Here is a 25,057-nt window from a genome sequence, read left to right on the forward strand (position 1 = left end):
TATTATGAAAAAATAAAAAAGCGGGCAAAAAATAAAAGGGGTGCAACACGAGGACTTCCCTGGTGGTCACCCATCCTAGTACTACTCTCGCCCAAGCACGCTTAACTGCGGAGTTCTGATGGGATCTGGTGCATTAGTGCTGGTATGATCGCACCCATGACATGCCCTTCGAAACTCCCTTTTATGACAAAGCAGCAGACCTCGACGGCCCGAGACATTCGCGCCGCCGGGGCCGTTCTGGCGTAGGATTCAACGCGCTGCTCCCGCTGTGCGGCATGGCACCGCCAGTCTCCGGACTCAGTTTATTTTCGGGGGAAAAAAATTATCCGAAGAGAAAAAGCCAAAAGCCGAAAAATTAAAAATAAATATTATCAAAAAATAAAAAAGCAGGCAAAAAATAAAAGGGGTGCAACACGAGGACTTCCCGGGGGTCACCCATCCTAGTACTAATCTCGCCCAAGCACGCTTAACTGCGGAGTTCTGATGGGATCCGGTGCATTAGTGCTGGTATGATCGCACCCATGACATGCCCATCGAAACTCCCTTTTATGACAAAGCAGCAGACCTCGACGGCCCGAGACATTCGCGCCGCCGGGGCCGTTCTGGCGTAGGATTCAACGCGCTGGTCCCGCTATGCGGCATGGCACCGCCAGTCTCCGGACTCAGTTTATTTTCGGGGGAAAAAAATTATCCGAAGAGGAAAAGCCAAAAGCCGAAAAATTAAAAATAAATATTATCAAAAAATAAAAAAGCGGGCAAAAAATAAAAGGGGTGCAACACGAGGACTTCCCAGGGGGCCACCCATCCTAGTACTACTCTCGCCCAAGCACGCTTAACTGCGGAGTTCTGATGGTATCCGGTGCATTAGTGCTGGTATGATCGCACCCATGACTTGCCCATCGAAACTCCCTTTTATGACAAAGCAGCAGACCTCGACGGCCCGAGACATTCGCGCCGCCGGGGCCGTTCTGGCGTAGGATTCAACGCGCTGGTCCCGCTATGCGGCATGGCACCGCCAGTCTCCGGACTCAGTTTATTTTCGGGGGAAAAAAATTATCCGAAGAGGAAAAGCCAAAAGCCGAAAAATTAAAAATAAATATTATGAAAAAATAAAAAAGCGGTCAAAAAATAAAAGGGGTGCAACACGAGGACTTCCCTGGGGGTCACCCATCCTAGTACTACTCTCGCCCAAGCCCGCTTAACTGCGGAGTTCTGATGGGATCCGGTGCATTAGTGCTGGTATGATCGCACCCATGACATGCCCTTCGAAACTCCCTTTTATGACAAAGCAGCAGACCTCGACGGCCCGAGACATTCGCGCCGCCGGGGCCGTTCTGGCGTAGGATTCAACGCGCTGCTCCCGCTGTGCGGCATGGCACCGCCAGTCTCCGGACTCAGTTTATTTTCGGGGGAAAAAAATTATCCGAAGAGAAAAAGCCAAAAGCCGAAAAATTAAAAATAAATATTATCAAAAAATAAAAAAGCAGGCAAAAAATAAAAGGGGTGCAACACGAGGACTTCCCGGGGGTCACCCATCCTAGTACTAATCTCGCCCAAGCACGCTTAACTGCGGAGTTCTGATGGGATCCGGTGCATTAGTGCTGGTATGATCGCACCCATGACATGCCCATCGAAACTCCCTTTTATGACAAAGCAGCAGACCTCGACGGCCCGAGACATTCGCGCCGCCGGGGCCGTTCTGGCGTAGGATTCAACGCGCTGGTCCCGCTATGCGGCATGGCACCGCCAGTCTCCGGACTCAGTTTATTTTCGGGAAAAAAAATTATCCGAAGAGAAAAAGCCAAAAGCCGAAAAATTAAAAATAAATATTATCAAAAAATAAAAAAGTGGGCAAAAAATAAAAGGCGTGCAACACGAGGACTTCCCAGGGGGTCACCCATCCTAGTACTACTCTCGCCCAAGCACGCTTAACTGCGGAGTTCTGATGGGATCCGATGCATTAGTGCTGGTATGATCGCACCCATGACTTGCCCATCGAAACTCCCTTTTATGACAAAGCAGCAGACCTCGACGGCCCGAGACATTCGCGCCGCCGGGGCCGTTCTGGCGTAGGATTCAACGCGCTGGTCCCGCTATGCGGCATGGCACCGCCAGTCTCCGGACTCAGTTTATTTTCGGGGGAAAAAAATTATCCGAAGAGGAAAAGCCAAAAGCCGAAAAATGAAAAATAAATATTATCAAAAAATAAAAAAGCGGGCAAAAAATAAAAGAGGTGCAACACGAGGACTTCCCAGGGGGTCACCCATCCTAGTACTACTCTCGCCCAAGCATGCTTAACTGCGGAGTTCTGATGGGATCCGGTGCATTAGTGCTGGTATGATCGCAACCATGACATGCCCTTCGAAACTCCCCTTTATGACAAAGCAGCAGACATCGACGGCCCGAGACATTCGCGCCGCCGGGGCCGTTCTGGCGTAGGATTCAACGCGCTGGTCCCGCTATGCGGCATGGCACCGCCAGTCTCCGGACTCAGTTTATTTTCGGGGGAAAAAAATTATCCGAAGGGGAAAAGCCAAAAGCCGAAAAATTAAAAATAAATATTATCAAAAAATAAAAAAGCGGGCAAAAAATAAAAGGGGTGCAACACGAGGACTTCCCAGGGGGTCACCCATCCTAGTACTACTCTCGCCCAAGCACGCTTAACAGCAGAGTTCTGATGGGATCCGGTGCATTAGTGCTGGTATGATCGCACCCATGACATGCCCTTCGAAACTCCCTTTTATGACAAAGCAGCAGACCTCGACGGCCCGAAACATTCGCGCCGCCGGGGCCGTTCTGGCGTAGGATTCAACGCGCTGGTCCCGCTATGCGGCATGGCACCGCCAGTCTCCGGACTCAGTTTATTTTCGGGAAAAAAAAATTATCCGAAGAGAAAAAGCCAAAAGCCGAAAAATTAAAAATAAATATTATAAAAAAATAAAAAAGCGGGCAAAAAATAAATGGGGTGCAACACGAGGAGTTCCCAGGGGGTCACCCATCCTAGTACTACTCTCGCCCAAGCCTGCTTAACTGCGGAGTTCTGATGGGATCCGGTGCATTAGTGCTGGTATGATCGCACCCATGACATGCCCTTCGAAACTCCCTTTTATGACAAAGCAGCAGACCTCGACGGCCCGAGACATTCGCGCCGCCGGGGCCGTTCTGGCGTAGGATTCAACGCGCTGCTCCCGCTATGCGGCATGGCACCGCCAGTCTCCGGACTCAGTTTATTTTCGGGGGAAAAAAATTATCCGAAGAGGAAAAGCCAAAAGCCAAAAAATTAAAAATAAATATTATCAAAAAATAAAAAAGCGGGCAAAAAATAAAAGGGGTGCAACACGAGGACTTCCCAGGGGGCCACCCATCCTAGTACTACTCTCGCCTAAGCACGCTGAACTGCGGAGTTCTGATGGGATCCGGTGCATTAGTGCTGGTATGATCGCACCCATGACTTGCCCATCGAAACTCCCTTTTATGACAAAGCAGCAGACCTCGACGGCCCGAGACATTCGCGCCGCCGGGGCCGTTCTGGCGTAGGATTCAACGCGCTGGTCCCGCTATACGGCATGGCACCGCCAGTCTCCGGACTCAGTTTATTTTCGGGGGAAAAAAATTATCCGAAGAGGAAAAGCCAAAAGCCGAAAAATTAAAAATAAATATTATCAAAAAATAAAAAAGCGGGCAAAAAATAAAAGGGGTGCAACACGAGGACTTCCCAGGGGGCCACCCATCCTAGTACTACTCTCGCCCAAGCACGCTTAACTGCGGAGTTCTGATGGGATCCGGTGCATTAGTGCTGGTATGATCGCACCCATGACTTGCCCATCGAAGCTCCCTTTTATGACAAAGCAGCAGACCTCGACGGCCCGAGACATTCGCGCCGCCGGGGCCGTTCTGGCGTAGGATTCAATGCGCTGGTCCCGCTATGCGGCATGGCACCGCCAGTCTCCGGACTCAGTTTATTTTCGGAGAAAAAAAATTATCCGAAGAGGAAAAGCCAAAAGCCGAAAAATTAAAAATAAATATTATGAAAAAATAAAAAAGCGGGCAAAAAATAAAAGGGGTGCAATACGAGGACTTCCCGGGGGTCACCCATCCTAGTACTAATCTCGCCCAAGCACGCTTAACTGCGGAGTTCTGATGGGATCCGGTGCATTAGTGCTGGTATGATCGCACCCATGACATGCCCATCGAAACTCCCTTTTATGACAAAGCAGCAGACCTCGACGGCCCGAGACATTCGCGCCGCCGGGGCCGTTCTGGCGTAGGATTCAACGCGCTGGTCCCGCTATGCGGCATGGCACCGCCAGTCTCCGGACTCAGTTTATTTTCGGGGGAAAAAAATTATCCGAAGAGGAAAAGCCAAAAGCCGAAAAATAAAAAATAAATATTATCAAAAAATAAAAAAGCGGGCAAAAAATAAAAGGGGTGCAACACGAGGACTTCCCAGGGGGCCATCCATCCTAGTACTACTCTCGCCCAAGCACGCTTAACTGCGGAGTTCTGATGGGATCCGGTGCATTAGTGCTGGCATGATCGCACCCATGACTTGCCCATCGAAACTCCCTTTTATGACAAAGCAGCAGACCTCGACGGCCCGAGACATTCACGCCGCCGGGGCCGTTCTGGCGTAGGATTCAACGCGCTGGTCCCGCTATGCGGCATGGCACCGCCAGTCTCCGGACTCAGTTTATTTTCGGGGGAAAAAAATTATCCGAAGAGGAAAAGCCAAAAGCCGAAAAATTAAAAATAAATATTATGAAAAAATAAAAAAGCGGGCAAAAAATAAAAGGGGTGCAACATGAGGACTTCCCTGGGGGTCACCCATCCTAGTACTACTCTCGCCCAAGCCCGCTTAACTGCGGAGTTCTGATGGGATCCGGTGCATTAGTGCTGGTATGATCGCACCCATGACATGCCCTTCGAAACTCCCTTTTATGACAAAGCAGCAGACCTCGACGGCCCGAGACATTCGCGCCGCCGGGGCCGTTCTGGCGTAGGATTCAACGCGCTGCTCCCGCTATGCGGCATGGCACCGCCAGTCTCCGGACTCAGTTTATTTTCGGGGGAAAAAAATTATCCGAAGAGAAAAAGCCAAAAGCCGAAAAATTAAAAATAAATATTATCAAAAAATAAAAAAGCGGGCAAAAAATAAAAGGGGTGCAACACGAGGACTTCCCGGGGGTCACCCATCCTAGTACTAATCTCGCCCAAGCACGCTTAACTACGGAGTTCTGATGGGATCCGGTGCATTATTGCTGGTATGATCGCACCCATGACATGCCCATCGAAACTCCCTTTTATGACAAAGCAGCAGACCTCGACGGCCCGAGACATTCGCGCCGCCGGGGCCGTTCTGGCGTAGGATTCAACGCGCTGGTCCCGCTATGCGGCATGGCACCGCCAGTCTCCGGACTCAGTTTATTTTCGGGAAAAAAAATTATCCGAAGAGAAAAAGCCAAAAGCCGAAAAATTAAAAATAAATATTATCAAAAAATAAAAAAGCGGGCAAAAAATAAAAGGGGTGCAACACGAGGACTTCCCAGGGGGTCACCCATCCTAGTACTACTCTCGCCCAAGCACGCTTAACTGCGGAGTTCTGATGGGATCCGGTGCATTAGTGCTGGTATGATCGCACCCATGACTTGCCCATCGAAACTCCCTTTTATGACAAAGCAGCAGACCTCGACGGCCCGAGACATTCGCGCCGCCGGGGCCGTTCTGGCGTAGGATTCAACGCGCTGCTCCCGCTATGCGGCATGGCACCGCCAGTCTCCCGACTCAGTTTATTTTCGGGGGAAAAAATTATCCGAAGAGGAAAAGCCAAAAGCCGAAAAATTAAAAATAAATATTATCAAAAAATAAAAAAGCGGGCAAAAAATAAAAGGGGTGCAACACGAGGACTTCCCAGGGGGTCACCCATCCTAGTACTACTCTCGCCCAAGCATGCTTAACTGCGGAGTTCTGATGGGATCCGGTGCATTAGTGCTGGTATGATCGCAACCATGACATGCCCTTCGAAACTCCCCTTTATGACAAAGCAGCAGACCTCGACGGCCCGAGACATTCGCGCCGCCGGGGCCGTTCTGGCGTAGGATTCAACGCGCTGGTCCCGCTATGCGGCATGGCACCGCCAGTCTCCGGACTCAGTTTATTTTCGGGAAAAAAAAATTATCCGAAGAGAAAAAGCCAAAAGCCGAAAAATTAAAAATAAATATTATAAAAAAATAAAAAAGCGGGCAAAAAATAAATGGGGTGCAACACGAGGAGTTCCCAGGGGGTCACCCATCCTAGTACTACTCTCGCCCAAGCCTGCTTAACTGCGGAGTTCTGATGGGATCCGGTGCATTAGTGCTGGTATGATCGCACCCATGACATGCCCTTCGAAACTCCCTTTTATGACAAAGCAGCAGACCTCGACGGCCCGAGACATTCGCGCCGCCGGGGCCGTTCTGGCGTAGGATTCAACGCGCTGCTCCCGCTATGCGGCATGGCACCGCCAGTCTCCGGATTCAGTTTATTTTCGGGGGAAAAAAATTATCCGAAGAGGAAAAGCCAAAAGCCAAAAAATTAAAAATAAATATTATCAAAAAATAAAAAAGCGGGCAAAAAATAAAAGGGGTGCAACACGAGGACTTCCCAGGGGGCCACCCATCCTAGTACTACTCTCGCCTAAGCACGCTGAACTGCGGAGTTCTGATGGGATCCGGTGCATTAGTGCTGGTATGATCGCACCCATGACTTGCCCATCGAAACTCCCTTTTATGACAAAGCAGCAGACCTCGACGGCCCGAGACATTCGCGCCGCCGGGGCCGTTCTGGCGTAGGATTCAACGCGCTGGTCCCGCTATACGGCATGGCACCGCCAGTCTCCGGACTCAGTTTATTTTCGGGGGAAAAAAATTATCCGAAGAGGAAAAGCCAAAAGCCGAAAAATTAAAAATAAATATTATCAAAAAATAAAAAAACGGGCAAAAAATAAAAGGGGTGCAACACGAGGACTTCCCAGGGGGCCACCCATCCTAGTACTACTCTCGCCCAAGCACGCTTAACTGCGGAGTTCTGATGGGATCCGGTGCATTAGTGCTGGTATGATCGCACCCATGACTTGCCCATCGAAGCTCCCTTTTATGACAAAGCAGCAGACCTCGACGGCCCGAGACATTCGCGCCGCCGGGGCCGTTCTGGCGTAGGATTCAACGCGCTGGTCCCGCTATGCGGCATGGCACCGCCAGTCTCCGGACTCAGTTTATTTTCGGAGAAAAAAAATTATCCGAAGAGGAAAAGCCAAAAGCCGAAAAATTAAAAATAAATATTATGAAAAAATAAAAAAGCGGGCAAAAAATAAAAGGGGTGCAATACGAGGACTTCCCGGGGGTCACCCATCCTAGTACTAATCTCGCCCAAGCACGCTTAACTGCGGAGTTCTGATGGGATCCGGTGCATTAGTGCTGGTATGATCGCACCCATGACATGCCCATCGAAACTCCCTTTTATGACAAAGCAGCAGACCTCGACGGCCCGAGACATTCGCGCCGCCGGGGCCGTTCTGGCGTAGGATTCAACGCGCTGGTCCCGCTATGCGGCATGGCACCGCCAGTCTCCGGACTCAGTTTATTTTCGGGGGAAAAAAATTATCCGAAGAGGAAAAGCCAAAAGCCAAAAAATTAAAAATAAATATTATCAAAAAATAAAAAAGCGGGCAAAAAATAAAAGGGGTGCAACACGAGGACTTCCCAGGGGGCCATCCATCCTAGTACTACTCTCGCCCAAGCACGCTTAACTGCGGAGTTCTGATGGGATCCGGTGCATTAGTGCTGGCATGATCGCACCCATGACTTGCCCATCGAAACTCCCTTTTATGACAAAGCAGCAGACCTCGACGGCCCGAGACATTCACGCCGCCGGGGCCGTTCTGGCGTAGGATTCAACGCGCTGGTCCCGCTATGCGGCATGGCACCGCCAGTCTCCGAACTCAGTTTATTTTCGGGGGAAAAAAATTATCCGAAGAGGAAAAGCCAAAAGCCGAAAAATTAAAAATAAATATTATGAAAAAATAAAAAAGCGGGCAAAAAATAAAAGGGGTGCAACACGAGGACTTCCCTGGGGGTCACCCATCCTAGTACTACTCTCGCCCAAGCCCGCTTAACTGCGGAGTTCTGATGGGATCCGGTGCATTAGTGCTGGTATGATCGCACCCATGACATGCCCTTCGAAACTCCCTTTTATGACAAAGCAGCAGACCTCGACGGCCCGAGACATTCGCGCCGCCGGGGCCGTTCTGGCGTAGGATTCAACGCGCTGCTCCCGCTATGCGGCATGGCACCGCCAGTCTCCGGACTCAGTTTATTTTCGGGGGAAAAAAATTATCCGAAGAGAAAAAGCCAAAAGCCGAAAAATTAAAAATAAATATTATCAAAAAATAAAAAAGCGGGCAAAAAATAAAAGGGGTGCAACACGAGGACTTCCCGGGGGTCACCCATCCTAGTACTAATCTCGCCCAAGCACGCTTAACTACGGAGTTCTGATGGGATCCGGTGCATTATTGCTGGTATGATCGCACCCATGACATGCCCATCGAAACTCCCTTTTATGACAAAGCAGCAGACCTCGACGGCCCGAGACATTCGCGCCGCCGGGGCCGTTCTGGCGTAGGATTCAACGCGCTGGTCCCGCTATGCGGCATGGCACCGCCAGTCTCCGGACTCAGTTTATTTTCGGGAAAAAAAATTATCCGAAGAGAAAAAGCCAAAAGCCGAAAAATTAAAAATAAATATTATCAAAAAATAAAAAAGCGGGCAAAAAATAAAAGGGGTGCAACACGAGGACTTCCCAGGGGGTCACCCATCCTTGTACTACTCTCGCCCAAGCACGCTTAACTGCGGAGTTCTGATGGGATCCGGTGCATTAGTGCTGGTATGATCGCACCCATGACTTGCCCATCGAAACTCCCTTTTATGACAAAGCAGCAGACCTCGACGGCCCGAGACATTCGCGCCGCCGGGGCCGTTCTGGCGTAGGATTCAACGCGCTGCTCCCGCTATGCGGCATGGCACCGCCAGTCTCCCGACTCAGTTTATTTTCGGGGGAAAAAATTATCCGAAGAGGAAAAGCCAAAAGCCGAAAAATTAAAGATAAATATTATCAAAAAATAAAAAAGCGGGCAAAAAATAAAAGTGGTGCAACACGAGGACTTCCCAGGGGGTCACCCATCCTAGTACTACTCTCGCCCAAGCATGCTTAACTGCGGAGTTCTGATGGGATCCGGTGCATTAGTGCTGGTATGATCGCAACCATGACATGCCCTTCGAAACTCCCCTTTATGACAAAGCAGCAGACCTCGACGGCCCGAGACATTCGCGCCGCCGGGGCCGTTCTGGCGTAGGATTCAACGCGCTGGTCCCGCTATGCGGCATGGCACCGCCAGTCTCCGGACTCAATTTATTTTCGGGAGAAAAAAATTATCCGAAGAGGAAAAGCCAAAAGCCGAAAAATTAAAAATAAATATTATCAAAAAATAAAAAAGCGGGCAAAAAATAAAAGAGGTGCAACACGAGGACTTCCGAGGGGGTCACCCAACCTAGTACTACTCTCGCCCAAGCATGCTTAACTGCGGAGTTCTGATGGGATCCGGTGCATTAGTGCTGGTATGATCGCAACCATGACATGCCCTTCGAAACTCCCCTTTATGACAAAGCAGCAGACCTCGACGGCCCGAGACATTCGCGCCGCCGGGGCCGTTCTGGCGTAGGATTCAACGCGCTGGTCCCGCTATGCGGCATGGCACCGCCAGTCTCCGGACTCAGTTTTTTTTCGGGGGAAAAAAATTATCCGAAGAGGAAAAGCCAAAAGCCGAAAAATTAAAAATAAATATTATCAAAAAATAAAAATGCGGGCAAAAAATTAAAAGGGTGCAACACGAGGACTTCCCCAGGGGTCATCCATCCTAGTACTACTCTCGCCCAAGCACGCTTAACTGCGCAGTTCTGATGGGATCCGGTGCATTAGTGCTGGTATGATCGCACCCATGACATGCCCTTCGAAACTCCTTTTTATGACAAAGCAGCAGACCTCGACGGCCCTAGACATTCGCGCTGCCGGGGCCGTTCTGGCGTAGGATTCAACGCGCTGGTCCCGCTATGCGGCATGGCACCGCCAGTCTCCGGACTCAGTTTATGTTCGGGGAAAAAAAATTATCCGAAGAGAAAAAGCCAAAAGCCCAAAAATTAAAAATAAATATTATCAAAAAATAAAAACCGGGCAAAAAATAAAAGAGGTGCAACACGAGGACTTCCCAGGGGGTCACCCATCCTAGTACTACTCTCGCCCAAGCATGCTTAACTGCGGAGTTCTGATGGGATCCGGTGCATTAGTGCTGGTATGATCGCACCCATGACTTGCCCATCGAAACTCCCTTTATGACAAAGCAGCAGACCTCGACGGCCCGAGACATTCGCGCCGCCGGGGCCGTTCTGGCGTAGGATTCAACGCGCTGGTCCCGCTATGCGGCATGGCACCGCCAGTCTCCGGACTCAGTTTATGTTCGGGGAAAAAAAATTATCCGAAGAGAAAAAGCCAAAGGCCGAAAAATTAAAAATAAATATTATCAAAAAATAAAAACCGGGCAAAAAATAAAAGAGGTGCAACACGAGGACTTCCCAGGGGGTCACCCATCCTAGTACTACTCTCGCCCAAGCATGCTTAACTGCGGAGTTCTGATGGGATCCGGTGCATTAGTGCTGGTATGATCGCAACCATGACATGCCCTTCGAAACTCCCTTTTATGACAAAGCAGCAGACCTCGACGGCCCGAGACATTCGCGCCGCCGGGGCCGTTCTGGCGTAGGATTCAACGCGCTGGTCCCGCTATGCGGCATGGCACCGCCAGTCTCCGGACTCAGTTTTTTTTCGGGGGAAAAAAATTATCCGAAGAGGAAAAGCCAAAAGCCGAAAAATTAAAAATAAATATTATCAAAAAATAAAAATGCGGGCAAAAAATAAAAAGGGTGCAACACGAGGACTTCCCAGGGGGTCACCCATCCTAGTACTACTCTCGCCCAAGCATGCTTAACTGCGGAGTTCTGATGGGATCCGGTGCATTAGTGCTGGTATGATCGCAACCATGACATGCCCTTCGAAACTCCCCTTTATGACAAAGCAGCAGACCTCGACGGCCCGAGACATTCGCGCCGCCGGGGCCGTTCTGGCGTAGGATTCAACGCGCTGGTCCCGCTATGCGGCATGGCACCGCCAGTCTCCGGACTCAGTTTATTTTCGGGGGAAAAAAATTATCCGAAGAGGAAAAGCCAAAAGCCGAAAAATGAAAAATAAATATTATCAAAAAATAAAAAAGCGGGCAAAAAATAAAAGGGGTGCAACACGAGGACTTCCCAGGGGGTCACCCATCCTAGTACTACTCTCGCCCAAGCATGCTTAACTGCGGAGTTCTGATGGGATCCGGTGCATTAGTGCTGGTATGATCGCAACCATGACATGCCCTTCGAAACTCCCCTTTATGACAAAGCAGCAGACCTCGACGGCCCGAGACATTCGCGCCGCCGGGGCCGTTCTGGCGTAGGATTCAACGCGCTGGTCCCGCTATGCGGCATGGCACCGCCAGTCTCCCGACTCAGTTTATTTTCGGGGGAAAAAATTATCCGAAGAGGAAAAGCCAAAAGCCGAAAAATTAAAAATAAATATTATCAAAAAATAAAAAAGCGGGCAAAAAATAAAAGGGGTGCAACACGAGGACTTCCCAGGGGGTCACCCATCCTAGTACTACTCTCGCCCAAGCATGCTTAACTGCGGAGTTCTGATGGGATCCGGTGCATTAGTGCTGGTATGATCGCACCCATGACTTGCCCATCGAAACTCCCTTTATGACAAAGCAGCAGACCTCGACGGCCCGAGACATTCGCGCCGCCGGGGCCGTTCTGGCGTAGGATTCAACGCGCTGGTCCCGCTATGCGGCATGGCACCGCCAGTCTCCGGACTCAGTTTATGTTCGGGGAAAAAAAATTATCCGAAGAGAAAAAGCCAAAAGCCGAAAAATTAAAAATAAATATTATCAAAAAATAAAAACCGGGCAAAAAATAAAAGAGGTGCAACACGAGGACTTCCCAGGGGGTCACCCATCCTAGTACTACTCTCGCCCAAGCATGCTTAACTGCGGAGTTCTGATGGGATCCGGTGCATTAGTGCTGGTATGATCGCAACCATGACATGCCCTTCGAAACTCCCTTTTATGACAAAGCAGCAGACCTCGACGGCCCGAGACATTCGCGCCGCCGGGGCCGTTCTGGCGTAGGATTCAACGCGCTGGTCCCGCTATGCGGCATGGCACCGCCAGTCTCCCGACTCAGTTTATTTTCGGGGGAAAAAATTATCCGAAGAGGAAAAGCCAAAAGCCGAAAAATTAAAAATAAATATTATCAAAAAATAAAAAAGCGGGCAAAAAATAAAAGGGGTGCAACACGAGGACTTCCCAGGGGGTCACCCATCCTAGTACTACTCTCGCCCAAGCATGCTTAACTGCGGAGTTCTGATGGGATCCGGTGCATTAGTGCTGGTATGATCGCACCCATGACTTGCCCATCGAAACTCCCTTTATGACAAAGCAGCAGACCTCGACGGCCCGAGACATTCGCGCCGCCGGGGCCGTTCTGGCGTAGGATTCAACGCGCTGGTCCCGCTATGCGGCATGGCACCGCCAGTCTCCGGACTCAGTTTATGTTCGGGGAAAAAAAATTATCCGAAGAGAAAAAGCCAAAAGCCGAAAAATTAAAAATAAATATTATCAAAAAATAAAAACCGGGCAAAAAATAAAAGAGGTGCAACACGAGGACTTCCCAGGGGGTCACCCATCCTAGTACTACTCTCGCCCAAGCATGCTTAACTGCGGAGTTCTGATGGGATCCGGTGCATTAGTGCTGGTATGATCGCAACCATGACATGCCCTTCGAAACTCCCTTTTATGACAAAGCAGCAGACCTCGACGGCCCGAGACATTCGCGCCGCCGGGGCCGTTCTGGCGTAGGATTCAACGCGCTGGTCCCGCTATGCGGCATGGCACCGCCAGTCTCCGGACTCAGTTTTTTTTCGGGGGAAAAAAATTATCCGAAGAGGAAAAGCCAAAAGCCGAAAAATTAAAAATAAATATTATCAAAAAATAAAAATGCGGGCAAAAAATAAAAAGGGTGCAACACGAGGACTTCCCCAGGGGTCACCCATCCTAGTACTACTCTCGCCCAAGCACGCTTAACTGCGCAGTTCTGATGGGATCCGGTGCATTAGTGCTGGTATGATCGCACCCATGACATGCCCTTCGAAACTCCTTTTTATGACAAAGCAGCAGACCTCGACGGCCCTAGACATTCGCGCTGCCGGGGCCGTTCTGGCGTAGGATTCAACACGCTGGTCCCGCCATGCGGCATGGCACCGCGAGTCTCCGGACTCAGTTTATTTTCGGGGGAAAAAAATTATCTGTAGAGAAAAAGCCAAAAGCCGAAAAATTAAAAATAAATATTATCAAAAAATAAAAAAGCGGGCAAAAAATAAAAGGGGTGCAACACGAGGACTTCCCTGGGGGTCACCCATCCTAGTACTACTCTCGCCCAAGCACGCTTAACTGCGGAGTTCTGATGGGATCCGGTCCATTGGTGCTGGTATGATTGCACCCATGATATGCCCATCGAAACTCCCTTTTATGACAAAGCAGCAGACCTCGACGGCCCGAGACATTCGCGCCGCCGGGGCCGTTCTGGCGTAGGATTCAAGGCGCTGGTCCCGCTATGCAGCATGGCACCGCCAGTCTCCGGACTCAGTTTATTTTCGGGGGAAAAAAATTATCCGAAGAGGAAAAGCCAAAAGCCGAAAAATGAAAAATAAATATTATCAAAAAATAAAAAAGCGGGCAAAAAATAAAAGGGGTGCAACACGAGGACTTCCCAGGGGGTCACCCATCCTAGTACTACTCTCGCCCAAGCATGCTTAACTGCGGAGTTCTGATGGGATCCGGTGCATTAGTGCTGGTATGATCGCAACCATGACATGCCCTTCGAAACTCCCCTTTATGACAAAGCAGCAGACCTCGACGGCCCGAGACATTCGCGCCGCCGGGGCCGTTCTGGGGTAGGATTCAACGCGCTGGTCCCGCTATGCGGCATGGCACCGCCAGTCTCCCGACTCAGTTTATTTTCGGGGGAAAAAATTATCCGAAGAGGAAAAGCCAAAAGCCGAAAAATTAAAAATAAATATTATCAAAAAATAAAAAAGCGGGCAAAAAATAAAAGGGGTGCAACACGAGGACTTCCCAGGGGGTCACCCATCCTAGTACTACTCTCGCCCAAGCATGCTTAACTGCGGAGTTCTGATGGGATCCGGTGCATTAGTGCTGGTATGATCGCACCCATGACTTGCCCATCGAAACTCCCTTTATGACAAAGCAGCAGACCTCGACGGCCCGAGACATTCGCGCCGCCGGGGCCGTTCTGGCGTAGGATTCAACGCGCTGGTCCCGCTATGCGGCATGGCACCGCCAGTCTCCGGACTCAGTTTATGTTCGGGGAAAAAAAATTATCCGAAGAGAAAAAGCCAAAAGCCGAAAAATTAAAAATAAATATTATCAAAAAATAAAAACCGGGCAAAAAATAAAAGAGGTGCAACACGAGGACTTCCCAGGGGGTCACCCATCCTAGTACTACTCTCGCCCAAGCATGCTTAACTGCGGAGTTCTGATGGGATCCGGTGCATTAGTGCTGGTATGATCGCAACCATGACATGCCCTTCGAAACTCCCTTTTATGACAAAGCAGCAGACCTCGACGGCCCGAGACATTCGCGCTGCCGGGGCCGTTCTGGCGTAGGATTCAACGCGCTGGTCCCGCTATGCGGCATGGCACCGCCAGTCTCCCGACTCAGTTTATTTTCGGGGGAAAAAATTATCCGAAGAGGAAAAGCCAAAAGCCGAAAAATTAAAAATAAATATTATCAAAAAATAAAAAAGCGGGCAAAAAATAAAAGGGGTGCAACACGAGGACTTCCCAGGGGGTCACCCATCCTAGTACTACTCTCGCCCAAGCATGCTTAACTGCGGAGTTCTGATGGGATCCGGTGCATTAGTGCTGGTATGATCGCACCCATGACTTGCCCATCGAAACTCCCTTTATGACAAAGCAGCAGACCTCGACGGCCCGAGACATTCGCGCCGCCGGGGCCGTTCTGGCGTAGGATTCAACGCGCTGGTCCCGCTATGCGGCATGGCACCGCCAGTCTCCGGACTCAGTTTATGTTCGGGGAAAAAAAATTATCCGAAGAGAAAAAGCCAAAAGCCGAAAAATTAAAAATAAATATTATCAAAAAATAAAAACCGGGCAAAAAATAAAAGAGGTGCAACACGAGGACTTCCCAGGGGGTCACCCATCCTAGTACTACTCTCGCCCAAGCATGCTTAACTGCGGAGTTCTGATGGGATCCGGTGCATTAGTGCTGGTATGATCGCAACCATGACATGCCCTTCGAAACTCCCTTTTATGACAAAGCAGCAGACCTCGACGGCCCGAGACATTCGCGCCGCCGGGGCCGTTCTGGCGTAGGATTCAACGCGCTGGTCCCGCTATGCGGCATGGCACCGCCAGTCTCCGGACTCAGTTTTTTTTCGGGGGAAAAAAATTATCCGAAGAGGAAAAGCCAAAAGCCGAAAAATTAAAAATAAATATTATCAAAAAATAAAAATGCGGGCAAAAAATAAAAAGGGTGCAACACGAGGACTTCCCCAGGGGTCACCCATCCTAGTACTACTCTCGCCCAAGCACGCTTAACTGCGCAGTTCTGATGGGATCCGGTGCATTAGTGCTGGTATGATCGCACCCATGACATGCCCTTCGAAACTCCTTTTTATGACAAAGCAGCAGACCTCGACGGCCCTAGACATTCGCGCTGCCGGGGCCGTTCTGGCGTAGGATTCAACACGCTGGTCCCGCCATGCGGCATGGCACCGCGAGTCTCCGGACTCAGTTTATTTTCGGGGGAAAAAAATTATCTGTAGAGAAAAAGCCAAAAGCCGAAAAATTAAAAATAAATATTATCAAAAAATAAAAAAGCGGGCAAAAAATAAAAGGGGTGCAACACGAGGACTTCCCTGGGGGTCACCCATCCTAGTACTACTCTCGCCCAAGCACGCTTAACTGCGGAGTTCTGATGGGATCCGGTCCATTGGTGCTGGTATGATTGCACCCATGATATGCCCATCGAAACTCCCTTTTATGACAAAGCAGCAGACCTCGACGGCCCGAGACATTCGCGCCGCCGGGGCCGTTCTGGCGTAGGATTCAAGGCGCTGGTCCCGCTATGCAGCATGGCACCGCCAGTCTCCGGACTCAGTTTATTTTCGGGAAAAAAAATTATCCGAAGAGAAAAAGCCAAAAGCCGAAAAATTAAAAATAAATATTATCAAAAAATAAAAAAGCGGGCAAAAAATAAAAGGGGTGCAACACGAGGACTTCCCAGGGGGTCACCCATCCTTGTACTACTCTCGCCCAAGCACGCTTAACTGCGGAGTTCTGATGGGATCCGGTGCATTAGTGCTGGTATGATCGCACCCATGACTTGCCCATCGAAACTCCCTTTTATGACAAAGCAGCAGACCTCGACGGCCCGAGACATTCGCGCCGCCGGGGCCGTTCTGGCGTAGGATTCAACGCGCTGGTCCCGCTATGCGGCATGGCACCGCCAGTCTCCCGACTCAGTTTATGTTCGGAGAAAAAAAATTATCCGAAGAGAAAAAGCCAAAAGCCGAAAAATTAAAAATAAATATTATCAAAAAATAAAAACCGGGCAAAAAATAAAAGAGGTGCAACACGAGGACTTCCCAGGGGGTCACCCATCCTAGTACTACTCTCGCCCAAGCATGCTTAACTGCGGAGTTCTGATGGGATCCGGTGCATTAGTGCTGGTATGATCGCACCCATGACTTGCCCATCGAAACTCCCTTTATGACAAAGCAGCAGACCTCGACGGCCCGAGACATTCGCGCCGCCGGGGCCGTTCTGGCGTAGGATTCAACGCGCTGGTCCCGCTATGCGGCATGGCACCGCCAGTCTCCCGACTCAGTTTATTTTCGGGGGAAAAAATTATCCGAAGAGGAAAAGCCAAAAGCCGAAAAATTAAAAATAAATATTATCAAAAAATAAAAAAGCGGGCAAAAAATAAAAGGGGTGCAACACGAGGACTTCCCAGGGGGTCACCCATCCTAGTACTACTCTCGCCCAAGCATGCTTAACTGCGGAGTTCTGATGGGATCCGGTGCATTAGTGCTGGTATGATCGCACCCATGACTTGCCCATCGAAACTCCCTTTATGACAAAGCAGCAGACCTCGACGGCCCGAGACATTCGCGCCGCCGGGGCCGTTCTGGCGTAGGATTCAACGCGCTGGTCCCGCTATGCGGCATGGCACCGCCAGTCTCCGGACTCAGTTTATGTTCGGGGAAAAAAAATTATCCGAAGAGAAAAAGCCAAAAGCCGAAAAATTAAAAATAAATATTATCAAAAAATAAAAACCGGGCAAAAAATAAAAGAGGTGCAACACGAGGACTTCCCAGGGGGTCACCCATCCTAGTACTACTCTCGCCCAAGCATGCTTAACTGCGGAGTTCTGATGGGATCCGGTGCATTAGTGCTGGTATGATCGCAACCATGACATGCCCTTCGAAACTCCCTTTTATGACAAAGCAGCAGACCTCGACGGCCCGAGACATTCGCGCCGCCGGGGCCGTTCTGGCGTAGGATTCAACGCGCTGGTCCCGCTATGCGGCATGGCACCGCCAGTCTCCCGACTCAGTTTATTTTCGGGGGAAAAAATTATCCGAAGAGGAAAAGCCAAAAGCCGAAAAATTAAAAATAAATATTATCAAAAAATAAAAAAGCGGGCAAAAAATAAAAGGGGTGCAACACGAGGACTTCCCAGGGGGTCACCCATCCTAGTACTACTCTCGCCCAAGCATGCTTAACTGCGGAGTTCTGATGGGATCCGGTGCATTAGTGCTGGTATGATCGCACCCATGACTTGCCCATCGAAACTCCCTTTATGACAAAGCAGCAGACCTCGACGGCCCGAGACATTCGCGCCGCCGGGGCCGTTCTGGCGTAGGATTCAACGCGCTGGTCCCGCTATGCGGCATGGCACCGCCAGTCTCCGGACTCAGTTTATGTTCGGAGAAAAAAAATTATCCGAAGAGAAAAAGCCAAAAGCCGAAAAATTAAAAATAAATATTATCAAAAAATAAAAACCGGGCAAAAAATAAAAGAGGTGCAACACGAGGACTTCCCAGGGGGTCACCCATCCTAGTACTACTCTCGCCCAAGCATGCTTAACTGCGGAGTTCTGATGGGATCCGGTGCATTAGTGCTGGTATGATCGCAACCATGACATGCCCTTCGAAACTCCCTTTTATGACAAAGCAGCAGACCTCGACGGCCCGAGACATTCGCGCCGCCGGGGCCGTTCTGGCGTAGGATTCAACGCGCTGGTCCCGCTATGCGGCATGGCACCGCCAGTCTCCGGACTCAGTTTTTTTTCGGGGGAAAAAAATTATCCGAAGAGGAAAAGCCAAAAGCCGAAAAATTAAAAATAAATATTATCAAAAAATAAAAATGCGGGCAAAAAATAAAAAGGGTGCAACACGAGGACTTCCCCAGGGGTCACCCATCCTAGTACTACTCTCGCCCAAGCACGCTTAACTGCGCAGTTCTGATGGGATCCGGTGCATTAGTGCTGGTATGATCGCACCCATGACATGCCCTTCGAAACTCCTTTTTATGACAAAGCAGCAGACCTCGACGGCCCTAGACATTCGCGCTGCCGGGGCCGTTCTGGCGTAGGATTCAACACGCTGGTCCCGCCATGCGGCATGGCACCGCGAGTCTCCGGACTCAGTTTATTTTCGGGGGAAAAAAATTATCTGTAGAGAAAAAGCCAAAAGCCGAAAAATTAAAAATAAATATTATCAAAAAACAATAAAGCGGGCAAAAAATAAAAGGGGTGCAACACGAGGACTTCCCTGGGGGTCACCCATCCTAGTACTACTCTCGCCCAAGCACGCTTAACTGCGGAGTTCTGATGGGATCCGGTCCATTGGTGCTGGTATGATTGCACCCATGATATGCCCATCGAAACTCCCTTTTATGACAAAGCAGCAGACCTCGACGGCCCGAGACATTCGCGCCGCCGGGGCCGTTCTGGCGTAGGATTCAAGGCGCTGGTCCCGCTATGCAGCATGGCACCGCCAGTCTCCGGACTCAGTTTATTTTCGGGAAAAAAAATTATCCGAAGAGAAAAAGCCAAAAGCCGAAAAATTAAAAATAAATATTATCAAAAAATAAAAAAGCGGGCAAAAAATAAAAGGGGTGCAACACGAGGACTTCCCAGGGGGTCACCCATCCTTGTACTACTCTCGCCCAAGCACGCTTAACTGCGGAGTTCTGATGGGATCCGGTGCATTAGTGCTGGTATGATCGCACCCATGACTTGCCCATCGAAACTCCCTTTTATGACAAAGCAGCAGACCTCGACGGCCCGAGACATTCGCGCCGCCGGGGCCGTTCTGGCGTAGGATTCAACGCGCTGGTCCCGCTATGCGGCATGGCACCGCCAGTCTCCCGACTCAGTTTATGTTCGGGGAAAAAAAATTATCCGAAGAGAAAAAGCCAAAAGCCGAAAAATTAAAAATAAATATTATCAAAAAATAAAAACCGGGCAAAAAATAAAAGAGGTGCAACACGAGGACTTCCCAGGGGGTCACCCATCCTAGTACTACTCTCGCCCAAGCATGCTTAACTGCGGAGTTCTGATGGGATCCGGTGCATTAGTGCTGGTATGATCGCACCCATGACTTGCCCATCGAAACTCCCTTTATGACAAAGCAGCAGACCTCGACGGCCCGAGACATTCGCGCCGCCGGGGCCGTTCTGGCGTAGGATTCAACGCGCTGGTCCCGCTATGCGGCATGGCACCGCCAGTCTCCCGACTCAGTTTATTTTCGGGGGAAAAAATTATCCGAAGAGGAAAAGCCAAAAGCCGAAAAATTAAAAATAAATATTATCAAAAAATAAAAAAGCGGGCAAAAAATAAAAGGGGTGCAACACGAGGACTTCCCAGGGGGTCACCCATCCTAGTACTACTCTCGCCCAAGCATGCTTAACTGCGGAGTTCTGATGGGATCCGGTGCATTAGTGCTGGTATGATCGCACCCATGACTTGCCCATCGAAACTCCCTTTATGACAAAGCAGCAGACCTCGACGGCCCGAGACATTCGCGCCGCCGGGGCCGTTCTGGCGTAGGATTCAACGCGCTGGTCCCGCTATGCGGCATGGCACCGCCAGTCTCCGGACTCAGTTTATGTTCGGGGAAAAAAAATTATCCGAAGAGAAAAAGCCAAAAGCCGAAAAATTAAAAATAAATATTATCAAAAAATAAAAACCGGGCAAAAAATAAAAGAGGTGCAACACGAGGACTTCCCAGGGGGTCACCCATCCTAGTACTACTCTCGCCCAAGCATGCTTAACTGCGGAGTTCTGATGGGATCCGGTGCATTAGTGCTGGTATGATCGCAACCATGACATGCCCTTCGAAACTCCCTTTTATGACAAAGCAGCAGACCTCGACGGCCCGAGACATTCGCGCCGCCGGGGCCGTTCTGGCGTAGGATTCAACGCGCTGGTCCCGCTATGCGGCATGGCACCGCCAGTCTCCCGACTCAGTTTATTTTCGGGGGAAAAAATTATCCGAAGAGGAAAAGCCAAAAGCCGAAAAATTAAAAATAAATATTATCAAAAAATAAAAAAGCGGGCAAAAAATAAAAGGGGTGCAACACGAGGACTTCCCAGGGGGTCACCCATCCTAGTACTACTCTCGCCCAAGCATGCTTAACTGCGGAGTTCTGATGGGATCCGGTGCATTAGTGCTGGTATGATCGCACCCATGACTTGCCCATCGAAACTCCCTTTATGACAAAGCAGCAGACCTCGACGGCCCGAGACATTCGCGCCGCCGGGGCCGTTCTGGCGTAGGATTCAACGCGCTGGTCCCGCTATGCGGCATGGCACCGCCTGTCTCCGGACTCAGTTTATGTTCGGAGAAAAAAAATTATCCGAAGAGAAAAAGCCAAAAGCCGAAAAATTAAAAATAAATATTATCAAAAAATAAAAACCGGGCAAAAAATAAAAGAGGTGCAACACGAGGACTTCCCAGGGGGTCACCCATCCTAGTACTACTCTCGCCCAAGCATGCTTAACTGCGGAGTTCTGATGGGATCCGGTGCATTAGTGCTGGTATGATCGCAACCATGACATGCCCTTCGAAACTCCCTTTTATGACAAAGCAGCAGACCTCGACGGCCCGAGACATTCGCGCCGCCGGGGCCGTTCTGGCGTAGGATTCAACGCGCTGGTCCCGCTATGCGGCATGGCACCGCCAGTCTCCGGACTCAGTTTTTTTTCGGGGGAAAAAAATTATCCGAAGAGGAAAAGCCAAAAGCCGAAAAATTAAAAATAAATATTATCAAAAAATAAAAATGCGGGCAAAAAATAAAAAGGGTGCAACACGAGGACTTCCCCAGGGGTCACCCATCCTAGTACTACTCTCGCCCAAGCACGCTTAACTGCGCAGTTCTGATGGGATCCGGTGCATTAGTGCTGGTATGATCGCACCCATGACATGCCCTTCGAAACTCCTTTTTATGACAAAGCAGCAGACCTCGACGGCCCTAGACATTCGCGCTGCCGGGGCCGTTCTGGCGTAGGATTCAACACGCTGGTCCCGCCATGCGGCATGGCACCGCGAGTCTCCGGACTCAGTTTATTTTCGGGGGAAAAAAATTATCTGTAGAGAAAAAGCCAAAAGCCGAAAAATTAAAAATAAATATTATCAAAAAATAAAAAAGCGGGCAAAAAATAAAAGGGGTGCAACACGAGGACTTCCCTGGGGGTCACCCATCCTAGTACTACTCTCGCCCAAGCACGCTTAACTGCGGAGTTCTGATGGGATCCGGTCCATTGGTGCTGGTATGATTGCACCCATGATATGCCCATCGAAACTCCCTTTTATGACAAAGCAGCAGACCTCGACGGCCCGAGACATTCGCGCCGCCGGGGCCGTTCTGGCGTAGGATTCAAGGCGCTGGTCCCGCTATGCAGCATGGCACCGCCAGTCTCCGGACTCAGTTTATTTTCGGGAAAAAAAATTATCCGAAGAGAAAAAGCCAAAAGCCGAAAAATTAAAAATAAATATTATCAAAAAATAAAAAAGCGGGCAAAAAATAAAAGGGGTGCAACACGAGGACTTCCCAGGGGGTCACCCATCCTTGTACTACTCTCGCCCAAGCACGCTTAACTGCGGAGTTCTGATGGGATCCGGTGCATTAGTGCTGGTATGATCGCACCCATGACTTGCCCATCGAAACTCCCTTTTATGACAAAGCAGCAGACCTCGACGGCCCGAGACATTCGCGCCGCCGGGGCCGTTCTGGCGTAGGATTCAACGCGCTGGTCCCGCTATGCGGCATGGCACCGCCAGTCTCCCGACTCAGTTTATGTTCGGGGAAAAAAAATTATCCGAAGAGAAAAAGCCAAAAGCCGAAAAATTAAAAATAAATATTATCAAAAAATAAAAACCGGGCAAAAAATAAAAGAGGTGCAACACGAGGACTTCCCAGGGGGTCACCCATCCTAGTACTACTCTCGCCCAAGCATGCTTAACTGCGGAGTTCTGATGGGATCCGGTGCATTAGTGCTGGTATGATCGCACCCATGACTTGCCCATCGAAACTCCCTTTATGACAAAGCAGCAGACCTCGACGGCCCGAGACATTCGCGCCGCCGGGGCCGTTCTGGCGTAGGATTCAACGCGCTGGTCCCGCTATGCGGCATGGCACCGCCAGTCTCCCGACTCAGTTTATTTTCGGGGGAAAAAATTATCCGAAGAGGAAAAGCCAAAAGCCGAAAAATTAAAAATAAATATTATCAAAAAATAAAAAAGCGGGCAAAAAATAAAAGGGGTGCAACACGAGGACTTCCCAGGGGGTCACCCATCCTAGTACTACTCTCGCCCAAGCATGCTTAACTGCGGAGTTCTGATGGGATCCGGTGCATTAGTGCTGGTATGATCGCACCCATGACTTGCCCATCGAAACTCCCTTTATGACAAAGCAGCAGACCTCGACGGCCCGAGACATTCGCGCCGCCGGGGCCGTTCTGGCGTAGGATTCAACGCGCTGGTCCCGCTATGCGGCATGGCACCGCCAGTCTCCGGACTCAGTTTATGTTCGGGGAAAAAAAATTATCCGAAGAGAAAAAGCCAAAAGCCGAAAAATTAAAAATAAATATTATCAAAAAATAAAAACCGGGCAAAAAATAAAAGAGGTGCAACACGAGGACTTCCCAGGGGGTCACCCATCCTAGTACTACTCTCGCCCAAGCATGCTTAACTGCGGAGTTCTGATGGGATCCGGTGCATTAGTGCTGGTATGATCGCAACCATGACATACCCTTCGAAACTCCCTTTTATGACAAAGCAGCAGACCTCGACGGCCCGAGACATTCGCGCCGCCGGGGCCGTTCTGGCGTAGGATTCAACGCGCTGGTCCCGCTATGCGGCATGGCACCGCCAGTCTCCCGACTCAGTTTATTTTCGGGGGAAAAAATTATCCGAAGAGGAAAAGCCAAAAGCCGAAAAATTAAAAATAAATATTATCAAAAAATAAAAAAGCGGGCAAAAAATAAAAGGGGTGCAACACGAGGACTTCCCAGTGGGTCACCCATCCTAGTACTACTCTCGCCCAAGCATGCTTAACTGCGGAGTTCTGATGGGATCCGGTGCATTAGTGCTGGTATGATCGCACCCATGACTTGCCCATCGAAACTCCCTTTATGACAAAGCAGCAGACCTCGACGGCCCGAGACATTCGCGCCGCCGGGGCCGTTCTGGCGTAGGATTCAACGCGCTGGTCCCGCTATGCGGCATGGCACCGCCAGTCTCCGGACTCAGTTTATGTTCGGGGAAAAAAAATTATCCGAAGAGAAAAAGCCAAAAGCCGAAAAATTAAAAATAAATATTATCAAAAAATAAAAACCGGGCAAAAAATAAAAGAGGTGCAACACGAGGACTTCCCAGGGGGTCACCCATCCTAGTACTACTCTCGCCCAAGCATGCTTAACTGCGGAGTTCTGATGGGATCCGGTGCATTAGTGCTGGTATGATCGCAACCATGACATGCCCTTCGAAACTCCCTTTTATGACAAAGCAGCAGACCTCGACGGCCCGAGACATTCGCGCCGCCGGGGCCGTTCTGGCGTAGGATTCAACGCGCTGGTCCCGCTATGCGGCATGGCACCGCCAGTCTCCGGACTCAGTTTTTTTTCGGGGGAAAAAAATTATCCGAAGAGGAAAAGCCAAAAGCCGAAAAATTAAAAATAAATATTATCAAAAAATAAAAATGCGGGCAAAAAATAAAAAGGGTGCAACACGAGGACTTCCCCAGGGGTCACCCATCCTAGTACTACTCTCGCCCAAGCACGCTTAACTGCGCAGTTCTGATGGGATCCGGTGCATTAGTGCTGGTATGATCGCACCCATGACATGCCCTTCGAAACTCCTTTTTATGACAAAGCAGCAGACCTCGACGGCCCTAGACATTCGCGCTGCCGGGGCCGTTCTGGCGTAGGATTCAACACGCTGGTCCCGCCATGCGGCATGGCACCGCGAGTCTCCGGACTCAGTTTATTTTCGGGGGAAAAAAATTATCTGTAGAGAAAAAGCCAAAAGCCGAAAAATTAAAAATAAATATTATCAAAAAATAAAAAAGCGGGCAAAAAATAAAAGGGGTGCAACACGAGGACTTCCCTGGGGGTCACCCATCCTAGTACTACTCTCGCCCAAGCACGCTTAACTGCGGAGTTCTGATGGGATCCGGTCCATTGGTGCTGGTATGATTGCACCCATGATATGCCCATCGAAACTCCCTTTTATGACAAAGCAGCAGACCTCGACGGCCCGAGACATTCGC

General features: G+C 49.9%; 67 non-coding genes and 2 pseudogenes across 67 annotated transcripts; all 69 read right to left on the reverse strand.

Annotated features, from left to right (window-relative positions):
• Nucleotides 1-37: 37 nt before the first annotated feature.
• Nucleotides 38-156, reverse strand: LOC148713929 (5S ribosomal RNA). The gene has a single exon (XR_015985589.2). It is a non-coding gene; the product is annotated as a 5S ribosomal RNA (ribosomal RNA).
• A 247-nt stretch (nt 157-403) lies between these two features.
• On the reverse strand, nt 404-521 carry LOC148713930 (5S ribosomal RNA). Its single transcript, XR_016405013.1, has one exon. It is a non-coding gene; the product is annotated as a 5S ribosomal RNA (ribosomal RNA).
• Nucleotides 522-768: 247 nt separating this feature from the next.
• LOC148713931 (5S ribosomal RNA) lies at nt 769-887 on the reverse strand. The gene has a single exon (XR_015985759.2). It is a non-coding gene; the product is annotated as a 5S ribosomal RNA (ribosomal RNA).
• Nucleotides 888-1,134: 247 nt separating this feature from the next.
• On the reverse strand, nt 1,135-1,253 carry LOC148713932 (5S ribosomal RNA). Its single transcript, XR_015980400.2, has one exon. It is a non-coding gene; the product is annotated as a 5S ribosomal RNA (ribosomal RNA).
• A 247-nt stretch (nt 1,254-1,500) lies between these two features.
• Nucleotides 1,501-1,618, reverse strand: LOC148713933 (5S ribosomal RNA). Its single transcript, XR_015978157.2, has one exon. It is a non-coding gene; the product is annotated as a 5S ribosomal RNA (ribosomal RNA).
• Nucleotides 1,619-1,864: 246 nt separating this feature from the next.
• On the reverse strand, nt 1,865-1,983 carry LOC148713934 (5S ribosomal RNA). Its single transcript, XR_015983325.2, has one exon. It is a non-coding gene; the product is annotated as a 5S ribosomal RNA (ribosomal RNA).
• Nucleotides 1,984-2,230: 247 nt separating this feature from the next.
• Nucleotides 2,231-2,349, reverse strand: LOC148713935 (5S ribosomal RNA). The gene has a single exon (XR_016406902.1). It is a non-coding gene; the product is annotated as a 5S ribosomal RNA (ribosomal RNA).
• Nucleotides 2,350-2,596: 247 nt separating this feature from the next.
• On the reverse strand, nt 2,597-2,715 carry LOC148713936 (5S ribosomal RNA). Its single transcript, XR_015980401.2, has one exon. It is a non-coding gene; the product is annotated as a 5S ribosomal RNA (ribosomal RNA).
• A 247-nt stretch (nt 2,716-2,962) lies between these two features.
• On the reverse strand, nt 2,963-3,081 carry LOC148713937 (5S ribosomal RNA). The gene has a single exon (XR_015980838.2). It is a non-coding gene; the product is annotated as a 5S ribosomal RNA (ribosomal RNA).
• Nucleotides 3,082-3,328: 247 nt separating this feature from the next.
• Nucleotides 3,329-3,447, reverse strand: LOC148713938 (5S ribosomal RNA). The gene has a single exon (XR_015977997.2). It is a non-coding gene; the product is annotated as a 5S ribosomal RNA (ribosomal RNA).
• Nucleotides 3,448-3,694: 247 nt separating this feature from the next.
• LOC148713939 (5S ribosomal RNA) lies at nt 3,695-3,813 on the reverse strand. The gene has a single exon (XR_015980402.2). It is a non-coding gene; the product is annotated as a 5S ribosomal RNA (ribosomal RNA).
• A 247-nt stretch (nt 3,814-4,060) lies between these two features.
• On the reverse strand, nt 4,061-4,178 carry LOC148713940 (5S ribosomal RNA). Its single transcript, XR_015986125.2, has one exon. It is a non-coding gene; the product is annotated as a 5S ribosomal RNA (ribosomal RNA).
• Nucleotides 4,179-4,425: 247 nt separating this feature from the next.
• Nucleotides 4,426-4,544, reverse strand: LOC148713941 (5S ribosomal RNA). Its single transcript, XR_015979755.2, has one exon. It is a non-coding gene; the product is annotated as a 5S ribosomal RNA (ribosomal RNA).
• Nucleotides 4,545-4,791: 247 nt separating this feature from the next.
• Nucleotides 4,792-4,910, reverse strand: LOC148713942 (5S ribosomal RNA). Its single transcript, XR_015979026.2, has one exon. It is a non-coding gene; the product is annotated as a 5S ribosomal RNA (ribosomal RNA).
• A 247-nt stretch (nt 4,911-5,157) lies between these two features.
• LOC148713943 (5S ribosomal RNA) lies at nt 5,158-5,275 on the reverse strand. Its single transcript, XR_015980403.2, has one exon. It is a non-coding gene; the product is annotated as a 5S ribosomal RNA (ribosomal RNA).
• A 246-nt stretch (nt 5,276-5,521) lies between these two features.
• LOC148713944 (5S ribosomal RNA) lies at nt 5,522-5,640 on the reverse strand. The gene has a single exon (XR_015978159.2). It is a non-coding gene; the product is annotated as a 5S ribosomal RNA (ribosomal RNA).
• Nucleotides 5,641-5,886: 246 nt separating this feature from the next.
• On the reverse strand, nt 5,887-6,005 carry LOC148713945 (5S ribosomal RNA). Its single transcript, XR_015983327.2, has one exon. It is a non-coding gene; the product is annotated as a 5S ribosomal RNA (ribosomal RNA).
• A 247-nt stretch (nt 6,006-6,252) lies between these two features.
• Nucleotides 6,253-6,371, reverse strand: LOC148713946 (5S ribosomal RNA). The gene has a single exon (XR_015986352.2). It is a non-coding gene; the product is annotated as a 5S ribosomal RNA (ribosomal RNA).
• A 247-nt stretch (nt 6,372-6,618) lies between these two features.
• Nucleotides 6,619-6,737, reverse strand: LOC148713947 (5S ribosomal RNA). The gene has a single exon (XR_015979027.2). It is a non-coding gene; the product is annotated as a 5S ribosomal RNA (ribosomal RNA).
• Nucleotides 6,738-6,984: 247 nt separating this feature from the next.
• LOC148713948 (5S ribosomal RNA) lies at nt 6,985-7,103 on the reverse strand. The gene has a single exon (XR_015980404.2). It is a non-coding gene; the product is annotated as a 5S ribosomal RNA (ribosomal RNA).
• A 247-nt stretch (nt 7,104-7,350) lies between these two features.
• Nucleotides 7,351-7,468, reverse strand: LOC148713949 (5S ribosomal RNA). Its single transcript, XR_015981129.2, has one exon. It is a non-coding gene; the product is annotated as a 5S ribosomal RNA (ribosomal RNA).
• A 247-nt stretch (nt 7,469-7,715) lies between these two features.
• Nucleotides 7,716-7,834, reverse strand: LOC148713950 (5S ribosomal RNA). Its single transcript, XR_015983328.2, has one exon. It is a non-coding gene; the product is annotated as a 5S ribosomal RNA (ribosomal RNA).
• A 247-nt stretch (nt 7,835-8,081) lies between these two features.
• Nucleotides 8,082-8,200, reverse strand: LOC148713951 (5S ribosomal RNA). Its single transcript, XR_015980405.2, has one exon. It is a non-coding gene; the product is annotated as a 5S ribosomal RNA (ribosomal RNA).
• Nucleotides 8,201-8,447: 247 nt separating this feature from the next.
• Nucleotides 8,448-8,565, reverse strand: LOC148713952 (5S ribosomal RNA). Its single transcript, XR_015980004.2, has one exon. It is a non-coding gene; the product is annotated as a 5S ribosomal RNA (ribosomal RNA).
• Nucleotides 8,566-8,811: 246 nt separating this feature from the next.
• Nucleotides 8,812-8,930, reverse strand: LOC148713953 (5S ribosomal RNA). The gene has a single exon (XR_015979512.2). It is a non-coding gene; the product is annotated as a 5S ribosomal RNA (ribosomal RNA).
• A 246-nt stretch (nt 8,931-9,176) lies between these two features.
• LOC148713954 (5S ribosomal RNA) lies at nt 9,177-9,295 on the reverse strand. Its single transcript, XR_015980178.2, has one exon. It is a non-coding gene; the product is annotated as a 5S ribosomal RNA (ribosomal RNA).
• Nucleotides 9,296-9,542: 247 nt separating this feature from the next.
• LOC148713955 (5S ribosomal RNA) lies at nt 9,543-9,661 on the reverse strand (annotated as a pseudogene).
• Nucleotides 9,662-9,908: 247 nt separating this feature from the next.
• LOC148713956 (5S ribosomal RNA) lies at nt 9,909-10,027 on the reverse strand (annotated as a pseudogene).
• Nucleotides 10,028-10,273: 246 nt separating this feature from the next.
• LOC148713957 (5S ribosomal RNA) lies at nt 10,274-10,392 on the reverse strand. Its single transcript, XR_015986353.2, has one exon. It is a non-coding gene; the product is annotated as a 5S ribosomal RNA (ribosomal RNA).
• Nucleotides 10,393-10,637: 245 nt separating this feature from the next.
• On the reverse strand, nt 10,638-10,756 carry LOC148713958 (5S ribosomal RNA). The gene has a single exon (XR_015977695.2). It is a non-coding gene; the product is annotated as a 5S ribosomal RNA (ribosomal RNA).
• A 247-nt stretch (nt 10,757-11,003) lies between these two features.
• On the reverse strand, nt 11,004-11,122 carry LOC148713959 (5S ribosomal RNA). Its single transcript, XR_015980791.2, has one exon. It is a non-coding gene; the product is annotated as a 5S ribosomal RNA (ribosomal RNA).
• Nucleotides 11,123-11,369: 247 nt separating this feature from the next.
• LOC148713960 (5S ribosomal RNA) lies at nt 11,370-11,488 on the reverse strand. The gene has a single exon (XR_015978749.2). It is a non-coding gene; the product is annotated as a 5S ribosomal RNA (ribosomal RNA).
• Nucleotides 11,489-11,734: 246 nt separating this feature from the next.
• Nucleotides 11,735-11,853, reverse strand: LOC148713961 (5S ribosomal RNA). Its single transcript, XR_015978599.2, has one exon. It is a non-coding gene; the product is annotated as a 5S ribosomal RNA (ribosomal RNA).
• A 245-nt stretch (nt 11,854-12,098) lies between these two features.
• Nucleotides 12,099-12,217, reverse strand: LOC148713962 (5S ribosomal RNA). Its single transcript, XR_015978724.2, has one exon. It is a non-coding gene; the product is annotated as a 5S ribosomal RNA (ribosomal RNA).
• A 246-nt stretch (nt 12,218-12,463) lies between these two features.
• Nucleotides 12,464-12,582, reverse strand: LOC148713963 (5S ribosomal RNA). The gene has a single exon (XR_015983861.2). It is a non-coding gene; the product is annotated as a 5S ribosomal RNA (ribosomal RNA).
• Nucleotides 12,583-12,827: 245 nt separating this feature from the next.
• Nucleotides 12,828-12,946, reverse strand: LOC148713964 (5S ribosomal RNA). Its single transcript, XR_016406904.1, has one exon. It is a non-coding gene; the product is annotated as a 5S ribosomal RNA (ribosomal RNA).
• Nucleotides 12,947-13,193: 247 nt separating this feature from the next.
• LOC148713965 (5S ribosomal RNA) lies at nt 13,194-13,312 on the reverse strand. The gene has a single exon (XR_015985651.2). It is a non-coding gene; the product is annotated as a 5S ribosomal RNA (ribosomal RNA).
• A 247-nt stretch (nt 13,313-13,559) lies between these two features.
• On the reverse strand, nt 13,560-13,678 carry LOC148713966 (5S ribosomal RNA). The gene has a single exon (XR_015980358.2). It is a non-coding gene; the product is annotated as a 5S ribosomal RNA (ribosomal RNA).
• A 247-nt stretch (nt 13,679-13,925) lies between these two features.
• On the reverse strand, nt 13,926-14,044 carry LOC148713967 (5S ribosomal RNA). Its single transcript, XR_015981836.2, has one exon. It is a non-coding gene; the product is annotated as a 5S ribosomal RNA (ribosomal RNA).
• A 246-nt stretch (nt 14,045-14,290) lies between these two features.
• On the reverse strand, nt 14,291-14,409 carry LOC148713968 (5S ribosomal RNA). Its single transcript, XR_015978725.2, has one exon. It is a non-coding gene; the product is annotated as a 5S ribosomal RNA (ribosomal RNA).
• A 245-nt stretch (nt 14,410-14,654) lies between these two features.
• Nucleotides 14,655-14,773, reverse strand: LOC148713969 (5S ribosomal RNA). Its single transcript, XR_015983872.2, has one exon. It is a non-coding gene; the product is annotated as a 5S ribosomal RNA (ribosomal RNA).
• Nucleotides 14,774-15,019: 246 nt separating this feature from the next.
• On the reverse strand, nt 15,020-15,138 carry LOC148713970 (5S ribosomal RNA). Its single transcript, XR_015981838.2, has one exon. It is a non-coding gene; the product is annotated as a 5S ribosomal RNA (ribosomal RNA).
• Nucleotides 15,139-15,383: 245 nt separating this feature from the next.
• LOC148713971 (5S ribosomal RNA) lies at nt 15,384-15,502 on the reverse strand. Its single transcript, XR_015978249.2, has one exon. It is a non-coding gene; the product is annotated as a 5S ribosomal RNA (ribosomal RNA).
• Nucleotides 15,503-15,749: 247 nt separating this feature from the next.
• LOC148713972 (5S ribosomal RNA) lies at nt 15,750-15,868 on the reverse strand. The gene has a single exon (XR_015985553.2). It is a non-coding gene; the product is annotated as a 5S ribosomal RNA (ribosomal RNA).
• A 247-nt stretch (nt 15,869-16,115) lies between these two features.
• Nucleotides 16,116-16,234, reverse strand: LOC148713973 (5S ribosomal RNA). Its single transcript, XR_016408113.1, has one exon. It is a non-coding gene; the product is annotated as a 5S ribosomal RNA (ribosomal RNA).
• A 246-nt stretch (nt 16,235-16,480) lies between these two features.
• LOC148713974 (5S ribosomal RNA) lies at nt 16,481-16,599 on the reverse strand. Its single transcript, XR_015980825.2, has one exon. It is a non-coding gene; the product is annotated as a 5S ribosomal RNA (ribosomal RNA).
• Nucleotides 16,600-16,845: 246 nt separating this feature from the next.
• Nucleotides 16,846-16,964, reverse strand: LOC148713975 (5S ribosomal RNA). Its single transcript, XR_015978726.2, has one exon. It is a non-coding gene; the product is annotated as a 5S ribosomal RNA (ribosomal RNA).
• A 245-nt stretch (nt 16,965-17,209) lies between these two features.
• On the reverse strand, nt 17,210-17,328 carry LOC148713976 (5S ribosomal RNA). The gene has a single exon (XR_015986602.2). It is a non-coding gene; the product is annotated as a 5S ribosomal RNA (ribosomal RNA).
• A 245-nt stretch (nt 17,329-17,573) lies between these two features.
• On the reverse strand, nt 17,574-17,692 carry LOC148713977 (5S ribosomal RNA). Its single transcript, XR_015978600.2, has one exon. It is a non-coding gene; the product is annotated as a 5S ribosomal RNA (ribosomal RNA).
• Nucleotides 17,693-17,938: 246 nt separating this feature from the next.
• LOC148713978 (5S ribosomal RNA) lies at nt 17,939-18,057 on the reverse strand. Its single transcript, XR_015978727.2, has one exon. It is a non-coding gene; the product is annotated as a 5S ribosomal RNA (ribosomal RNA).
• A 245-nt stretch (nt 18,058-18,302) lies between these two features.
• On the reverse strand, nt 18,303-18,421 carry LOC148713979 (5S ribosomal RNA). Its single transcript, XR_015984281.2, has one exon. It is a non-coding gene; the product is annotated as a 5S ribosomal RNA (ribosomal RNA).
• A 247-nt stretch (nt 18,422-18,668) lies between these two features.
• On the reverse strand, nt 18,669-18,787 carry LOC148713980 (5S ribosomal RNA). Its single transcript, XR_015981839.2, has one exon. It is a non-coding gene; the product is annotated as a 5S ribosomal RNA (ribosomal RNA).
• A 247-nt stretch (nt 18,788-19,034) lies between these two features.
• On the reverse strand, nt 19,035-19,153 carry LOC148713981 (5S ribosomal RNA). Its single transcript, XR_015983883.2, has one exon. It is a non-coding gene; the product is annotated as a 5S ribosomal RNA (ribosomal RNA).
• Nucleotides 19,154-19,399: 246 nt separating this feature from the next.
• On the reverse strand, nt 19,400-19,518 carry LOC148713982 (5S ribosomal RNA). The gene has a single exon (XR_015978601.2). It is a non-coding gene; the product is annotated as a 5S ribosomal RNA (ribosomal RNA).
• Nucleotides 19,519-19,764: 246 nt separating this feature from the next.
• LOC148713983 (5S ribosomal RNA) lies at nt 19,765-19,883 on the reverse strand. Its single transcript, XR_015978728.2, has one exon. It is a non-coding gene; the product is annotated as a 5S ribosomal RNA (ribosomal RNA).
• Nucleotides 19,884-20,128: 245 nt separating this feature from the next.
• LOC148713984 (5S ribosomal RNA) lies at nt 20,129-20,247 on the reverse strand. The gene has a single exon (XR_015983894.2). It is a non-coding gene; the product is annotated as a 5S ribosomal RNA (ribosomal RNA).
• Nucleotides 20,248-20,492: 245 nt separating this feature from the next.
• LOC148713985 (5S ribosomal RNA) lies at nt 20,493-20,611 on the reverse strand. Its single transcript, XR_015981840.2, has one exon. It is a non-coding gene; the product is annotated as a 5S ribosomal RNA (ribosomal RNA).
• A 246-nt stretch (nt 20,612-20,857) lies between these two features.
• LOC148713986 (5S ribosomal RNA) lies at nt 20,858-20,976 on the reverse strand. The gene has a single exon (XR_015978602.2). It is a non-coding gene; the product is annotated as a 5S ribosomal RNA (ribosomal RNA).
• Nucleotides 20,977-21,221: 245 nt separating this feature from the next.
• Nucleotides 21,222-21,340, reverse strand: LOC148713987 (5S ribosomal RNA). Its single transcript, XR_015978730.2, has one exon. It is a non-coding gene; the product is annotated as a 5S ribosomal RNA (ribosomal RNA).
• A 247-nt stretch (nt 21,341-21,587) lies between these two features.
• LOC148713988 (5S ribosomal RNA) lies at nt 21,588-21,706 on the reverse strand. The gene has a single exon (XR_015984282.2). It is a non-coding gene; the product is annotated as a 5S ribosomal RNA (ribosomal RNA).
• Nucleotides 21,707-21,953: 247 nt separating this feature from the next.
• On the reverse strand, nt 21,954-22,072 carry LOC148713989 (5S ribosomal RNA). The gene has a single exon (XR_015978603.2). It is a non-coding gene; the product is annotated as a 5S ribosomal RNA (ribosomal RNA).
• Nucleotides 22,073-22,318: 246 nt separating this feature from the next.
• LOC148713990 (5S ribosomal RNA) lies at nt 22,319-22,437 on the reverse strand. The gene has a single exon (XR_015978731.2). It is a non-coding gene; the product is annotated as a 5S ribosomal RNA (ribosomal RNA).
• A 246-nt stretch (nt 22,438-22,683) lies between these two features.
• On the reverse strand, nt 22,684-22,802 carry LOC148713991 (5S ribosomal RNA). Its single transcript, XR_015985464.2, has one exon. It is a non-coding gene; the product is annotated as a 5S ribosomal RNA (ribosomal RNA).
• A 245-nt stretch (nt 22,803-23,047) lies between these two features.
• On the reverse strand, nt 23,048-23,166 carry LOC148713992 (5S ribosomal RNA). The gene has a single exon (XR_015981841.2). It is a non-coding gene; the product is annotated as a 5S ribosomal RNA (ribosomal RNA).
• Nucleotides 23,167-23,411: 245 nt separating this feature from the next.
• Nucleotides 23,412-23,530, reverse strand: LOC148713993 (5S ribosomal RNA). The gene has a single exon (XR_015983905.2). It is a non-coding gene; the product is annotated as a 5S ribosomal RNA (ribosomal RNA).
• A 246-nt stretch (nt 23,531-23,776) lies between these two features.
• Nucleotides 23,777-23,895, reverse strand: LOC148713994 (5S ribosomal RNA). Its single transcript, XR_015978604.2, has one exon. It is a non-coding gene; the product is annotated as a 5S ribosomal RNA (ribosomal RNA).
• A 245-nt stretch (nt 23,896-24,140) lies between these two features.
• On the reverse strand, nt 24,141-24,259 carry LOC148713995 (5S ribosomal RNA). Its single transcript, XR_015978732.2, has one exon. It is a non-coding gene; the product is annotated as a 5S ribosomal RNA (ribosomal RNA).
• A 247-nt stretch (nt 24,260-24,506) lies between these two features.
• On the reverse strand, nt 24,507-24,625 carry LOC148713996 (5S ribosomal RNA). The gene has a single exon (XR_015986676.2). It is a non-coding gene; the product is annotated as a 5S ribosomal RNA (ribosomal RNA).
• Nucleotides 24,626-24,872: 247 nt separating this feature from the next.
• Nucleotides 24,873-24,991, reverse strand: LOC148713997 (5S ribosomal RNA). Its single transcript, XR_015980580.2, has one exon. It is a non-coding gene; the product is annotated as a 5S ribosomal RNA (ribosomal RNA).
• Between the last annotated feature and the right edge of the window lie 66 nt (nt 24,992-25,057).

Source organism: Phoenix dactylifera, chromosome 4, assembly GCF_051530095.1.
Source record: "Phoenix dactylifera cultivar Ajwa chromosome 4, Ajwa_hap1_PhDact_Kaust_v1.1, whole genome shotgun sequence".
NCBI lineage: Eukaryota > Viridiplantae > Streptophyta > Magnoliopsida > Arecales > Arecaceae > Phoenix > Phoenix dactylifera.